The following is a 6,583-nucleotide window of genomic DNA, read 5'->3' as shown; positions in this document are numbered from 1 at the left end:
AGGAGGGAGGGATGGAAGGATGGAAGGAAGGGAGAAAGAAAGAGAGGAGGGAAGGGAGGAAGGAAGGAAGAGAGGAGGGAAAAAAGGAGCAATGGACAGAAGGGAGGAAGGAAGGAAAGAAGGAAGGAGGAAGGGAAGAAGGGAAGGGAGGAGGGAGGGAGGGAATGAAGGAGGGAGGGAGGGAAGGAAGGAAGGGAGGAAGGGAGAAAGTAAGAAAGGAGGGAAGGGAGGGAGGAAGGAAGGAGCAAACGAACCAGGGCCCTACTTTCCAGACCACCCAAGCCCTATCACCAGTCAGACAAGGGGTAGGCTGCTCCCATCCCTCTTAGATTCAAAAGGAAGGAGGAACAGTTCTCAAAAAATGCCCAATAAATTTTTATTAAAATTAACTGTGTGGGCGCCTGGGTGGCTCAGTGGGTTAAGCCGCTGCCTTCGGCTCAGGTCATGATCTCGGAGTCCTGGGATCGAGTCCCGCATCGGGCTCTCTGCTCAGCAGGGAGCCTGCTTCCTCCTGTCTCTCTGCCTGCCTCTCTGCCTGCTTGTGATCTCTCTCTGTCAAATAAATAAATAAAATCTTTAAAAAAAAATAAAAAATAAAATTAAAAATAAAATTAACTGTGTGCCACACTCAAACCAGTTGTATAGTTGCTCCCTACACACACAGTGAAAGTCAGAGATTTCATGTTTGGCCAGAATTGCTGGTCTGCTGGCCCTAAGAGGAAAAGTTGCTCTGCAATCACAATTACAAAAAATAAAATAAAATAAAATAAAATAAAATAAAATAAAATAAAATAAAGAAGCATCTGGCCTGCCTTAACTTTTAAAATAATCATCATGGCACTTTGGAGCTCCTGCTCTGGGCCAAGCTTTCTTTCTCCCCAAAGGAAATCTGGTGGCATAGAGTGAGGTCCAGATCCTGGCATCTCCTAATGCTTGAATTCTACTGAGTTCTGAAATCTCTTAATTGTTTCCAGGGCCTTTCTATGGAGAGATGTGCTCTTCTGAGTTAGACGGGGCTGGTGTTCTCCCCTTCAGGTACGGCTCTGAGAAGGCGATGGGATTTCTGTGCAATGGAATCCCCACAGCACTTCACAGCCAGAGGATCAGAAAGGGCGATATAATTTCCTGAAAGAGATTAGGGGCTAGAAACTCATTCCAAAGCACAGCGATTCCCCACAGTGCTGAACAGGATGTACGTTGCAGCTGAATTTCTGAACTTTTTACCTCGTGGACCTCTATGGGAAGCTTAATTCACACCACTCTGTCCTTGGCCAAATTCCTTTTAGATGAGAATGGGGCATCAAGCTTGGTTCTGACCATGAGCTTGATGTTGGTGGGGAAAGGCCTGGCCTTTTGGTGTGCTGGGCCTGGAGAAGCTGCAGGGCCTCACTCTAGAAGCACAGGGCCCTGGGGTCTGGGGTTCCGTGTCTGGAGGGATGCACAGGAAGTGCTGGGCAGGAGGGGACAGGTGCCAAGCCCCTGGCTTGTGGACCCACTACCCTGGCCAATGGAGAGAGTGATGGGAAGGCGTTTTCCTCCCAGAGGTTCCTGCTGTCTATATGGCAACAGCTGGGGTTTGGCAGGGTTCAGGCTGATCATCTGGCCCAGAGCCGGGAGCCTACTGCCTGCTGATGCACAGCCCATTCATGGCAATAAAATTATGAATGAAAGTCTCAGTGCAATTGCAGGCCCCACACGCACAGGGTAAGGGGTCCTGGCATGTGTTCTCCAGTAGCCTCAGAATGTGCATGCTTGACTGGCTACCTTCAGCTCTGAAATTCCTGGACCTTTTGCAGAGAATATGTCTTCTGACTTCATCTCAGGTTCCCAACAGAAGAGATAAAGTTCAAGACTATAATCAGAAGACTAGACGTTTCTTTCCGAGACTTCGGCCCCGGGGTCCAGCTCTCCTCCGTAGCTCAGGAGCCTGTTTAGTGGCAGATATGTCAAAAACAAAAGTAGAAACAATACCAGTAACAGCCACAGCCATTAATCATAATAACGACAATGAAACAATAGAAACAAGAGTTCGTAATAATAATGGCACTAGGAACCCTCACTTCTTCAGTGCTTTCGACAAGCTGGGACAGGGACCCCACTCCGACACTGGTGATTTTTTCCCTCTTTTCACAAATGCAGACACTGATGCTGAGAGCAAAGGGTAGGCATCCTTCAGTCGCACTGCTGTGATCGAGGAGATTTCAGGTCACGTGGGACTGAAGGGGAAGGGCATTCCCTTGAGTGCTTGCACATGGCGCATCAGGCCAGAGCACAACTAGAGAGTTCAGGACCCAAGACCCTTTGGCAGAGCTGGTGGGAGGAGGTCTCTCCAAAGCCACCACCCTCTCCCTGAATACCTGCTCTTCCTCTCCTGCTGCTGCCCTTCCTCTCCCTCACTAAAGGGTCTCCAGGATGCTGTGAGATATGCTACTTGCCCTTTAACCTGCTGACACCTCCATCAGCAGGGCTGGCGTGGGTGGCCCTTCACCAGGAAGCTTCTGGACTTGCCTGCCTGGGCTAGTCACCCAACCAGCATCTCTAGATCCAACATGCATGCCCTCGTGTGTATCTGCAGCAGACCACAGCCTATCCAGCCCAGTGGTGTCTGCATGACTTACCTCCATGTTCCCAGCCCTAGCAGTGTCTGGAGTAACAGGGGCACTGATGAATACAGGAACAGATGCGTGAAGACAGGAGACTGGCTTGGGTGATTCTTCTCAGCCTTTCATAATTCATGTTCTTCCAGTAAGTGTAAACATCACGTGCCGCCTCCCCAGCAGGGCTCAAAACCCCCTGGGACACCCATCAGCTCTCCTGCCCAGGCCTGTTCAAGTCACCGTGGCTCTCCATCTGCCGGCTTGGCTCCTATGGTCTCTGTTACCCAAATGATTGGCAATTTATTTCATCATCCAAACATTCAGCACAGAACACGTTTTTCCAACATGAATACTTGCTTCACACCTTCCAAAGTCTGATTCTGGGCCTAGGGGTGAGGAGAGGAGAGGACTCCTTACTATCCAGCCTTTGAAAACTCACTGGGTGATGGAGTCAAGGTAAGCCGACAGGAAGCCTGATTTGACTACAGTCACAGGAGGTCTAACTCAAGATGAGGAAGCAGATTTTATGAGCACATCAGAGGAAGAACCAGCACAGCCTGACAGGTTTCTCTGCGGGGGGGGGGGGGGGGGGTACTTCTGGAAGACCCTGAGAGCGGGGTAGAGGCCATGTCCTGGTGGATGGCGGGGTTATCAGCCGTCAGTGATGACGGAGCAGAGCAGAGTGGGGGAGACCGTGCAGGGCAACAGCTCCTGCAGTGGGTGGAGAACAGGCCTGAATCCTGCAGTCCACTGGGGACACCAACCCTAGAGCATCCATGAAACAGCTGACCAAACTTTGGGACAGCTATGGGTATCTCATTGAAGTTCTAGTCTTAGAGGAGATGGACAATGAGAGACCTGCACCTGTCACCTGTCTTGGAAACCTTGGGAATCTCAGAATCAGAGGGAAAATGGGAGTTGGTGAAAGAGACCTGGGCAGGGCTGGGGGGCAGGATGGAGAGAGTGTGAGACATTGAAAAGAAGCGCTGTGTTCCCTGAGTTCTAGAGACCCATCCGTAAGCCTAGTGTGGGGCCTCAGTGCTTTTGCAAGTGTGTTTTTCTCACCGACATACTATATAGTGCGATGAAATCATAAGAATTCTCCAGGACCTCACCATTTTCTTCCATTTGTGGCAAGAGAGAACTAAAAATATTTACCCCTTTACATAAGCAATATAAAAATAACAGCTTAAAAACAAGTCATGCCAATGCACTGAGAGGTTCCTGGGAAAAAAGTCTGCTGTGCCAAAACATAAATAAATGAATAAATATGATTAATTATATGAAGGCATGAAGTCCAAAGATCAGGATGGCTCTTTAAGATCCAGGAAGCTCTGCCATTTGGAATAGTTCCCTCACAGCCCGGCCACCCTTCTACATTTATATATATTCTAATGTTCACTCAAAAACCTTCCTGGAGAGCCAGGGTGGGGGGCGGTTCTGGGGTTGCAAAGCTGAATATGACCAAGTCCTATCCTGGGGTTATGATGTAAACAGTTGTCCTGCAAAGTGACCAGGACCATTATAGCAACTCTCCCAGAACATCAGAAAAGAAGGGAAAGATCCTTCAGTACATGATTTTAGAACAATAACATTTAGACAATTTAGGGGCACCAGGGTGGCTCAGTCAGTTGAACACCTGACTCTTGATTTTGGCTCAGGTCATGATCTCAGGATCACGGGGCTCTGTGCTCAGCGGGGAGTCTGCTGGACATTCTTTTCTTCTCCCTCTGCATCCCCTCCACACACTCCTGCTCACTCTCTCTCTCAAATAAATACATATTTTAAAAAAGAAAAATAATTTATTGAAATTATTTCATAGGGTAACCAAAATATATCCTAGAGAGATTCTAGAAGGACATATTTAGTCACTTATTTTGTTAAAAGTAGCAAAACTACAAGACAACAACCATCAATCATCATATCTTGGGAGAAGGTTGAGCTTTTTAAAGCAACAGAAGAAATTACCAAGAAAAGATGTCGCATTACTACAGAAAAATTTTAAATGCCGATATTGTAAAGATATAACCAAGATTTCAGAGTGAAGGGATAAAGAAAGGATAAAGAACACATACTTGTAGCAAATATGAAGGCAGAGGGTTAATTTCACAGCAAAGAAACTGGAAGAATAGGGTTGGGGTCATGAACCAGGATTCACCAAAGGAAATACGATTAGTAAACAAACACTTGGGAAAATTTCCGGCAGTATTAAGGGTGGAATAAATATAATTAAAATAATTACATACCGTTTGACCTATCAGGTTAACCAAGCTTATATAAATACACATCACTGCCAGAGACCGTAAGGAGACACAGTCCCTTTGCCTGCCAATGGACAATACTTATCCAGACCTCCAAAGCCCTCTGTGGGAGACGGACCAAATAATCTAACTTCTGGGAATCCTGAGGTAATGCAAACAAGTCCTGTAAAAGCTTCAGAGAGAAAAAAATCTCATCACAACATCATTCATAATAATGACAAACTGATAATATCATCAATGTCCCCCAAGGAGACACAATGGTTAAGGGAACGCTCTTTGGCAAAAGCGATTACTGCACTTCTATTTTAAAAGAGTCCGTCATAACAAGAGAAATATGTCTGGTTGAATGTTAAATGGAAAAAGCAGAACATAAACTTGAATCTACTGCATGATCAAACCATAATAAAAAGGATTTACATGGAAAGTCAGAAGAGATATGCCACGATGTTTTCAGGCTGGGATTAGACATGATTTGTGTTTCCATCTCGTTCTGCTTGTTACATTCTACAAATGTGCTTTAATGCTTACGTGAGTGGCTCTCAAATTTTAACACACATTAAGGATCACTAACATACTCCTTAAAAATGGGGACTCCCTGGCCCAGATGACCTGATCTATAGGATCTGGAATCTATATTTTTATTAGCCTTCCAGAAGAGTATACAATCTGCAGTTCTGAAATCCAGCCTCTGACACCAGCTGGGTGTCCTACAATTCCATTCAATTCTGATACTCACTGTCCAGAGTTAGCATCAGACCTTGCAAGTCAAGGGCAAGTTCCCCATGAGACTGCCTTTCTTCGGATGTCAGCTGTGGATGGGATCCCAAAGCTCCCCAGAACTCTGTCCAACACAGTTACAAATTTGGGGATTCCCACCACCTACCACCTCACAATTGCTGATCTGCTAGGACATACAAAACTCATAAAAGTGCTAAACCTGCAATGACAATTTTATTTTAAAGGACACAGACTAAAAAATAAATAAATAAATAAAATAAAAATAAAAGGATACAGATGAACACCACGATGAAGAGATGCCCAGGGCAAAGTCTTGGGGAGGCCAGGATGGAGGTGCCGCATCCTTTCCTGGAATCCAGGCACACCACCCTCCCAGAACCCTCCAGGAAACTCTCTCACACCTCAGTGTTCTTAATTTTTATCTGCTGTTTTATTATCTAGGCACGATTGATTAAACCATTGGCCATATGATTGAACTTAATCTCCAGCCTACCCCTCCCCTCCCCTCCCCCGAGGTCTGGGTGTGAGGCACAAAAGTTCCAACCAACCCTCAATTCCATACTTGGTCTTTCCAGAGTGGTCAGCTCCCCCCTGGGGCTCCTCTACCCAAGGTTCCACCTCATTAGCATAAATGTGGGTGTGGACAAAAGTGTTCTTTATAAATAGACACTTCGGTTACGAAATTCCAGGGGCTTTGGATCTCTTGTGCCAGCGATGGGGACAAAGACCAGATGTAATCTTTATTATATCACAATGGCCCATAGCTAAGGCATTCCCTTCAGAATGCACACAGAATCTCACTCACAAAGCTGCAAATTTAAATAAGCTTGGGAACTGGAATTTAGGAGTTTTCTAGGCTCTGGAAAATGTCCCCCCAAACCTACCTGGATCGAGCCTGCTGGAGCCAAAGTGATTAAAATCCTATGGGCCTGATATGAATAGATGGAGCTCACGGCGGCACAGAAGAGATACAAAGCATATCCTTCA

At 46.2% G+C, this 6,583-nt stretch overlaps 1 long non-coding RNA gene across 1 annotated transcript; it reads right to left on the bottom strand.

Moving 5' to 3' along the window:
- Window positions 1–634: 634 nt before the first annotated feature.
- Window positions 635–6,583, bottom strand: LOC125095708 (uncharacterized). The gene is made up of 3 exons (XR_007125928.1): window positions 6,481–6,583; window positions 4,844–5,030; window positions 635–1,927 (listed from the first exon to the last, which is right to left on the bottom strand). It is a non-coding gene; the product is annotated as an uncharacterized LOC125095708 (long non-coding RNA).

This window comes from Lutra lutra, chromosome 3 (genome assembly GCF_902655055.1).
Source record: "Lutra lutra chromosome 3, mLutLut1.2, whole genome shotgun sequence".
Taxonomy (NCBI): domain Eukaryota; kingdom Metazoa; phylum Chordata; class Mammalia; order Carnivora; family Mustelidae; genus Lutra; species Lutra lutra.
This window is presented reverse-complemented; position numbering and strand designations above follow the sequence as displayed.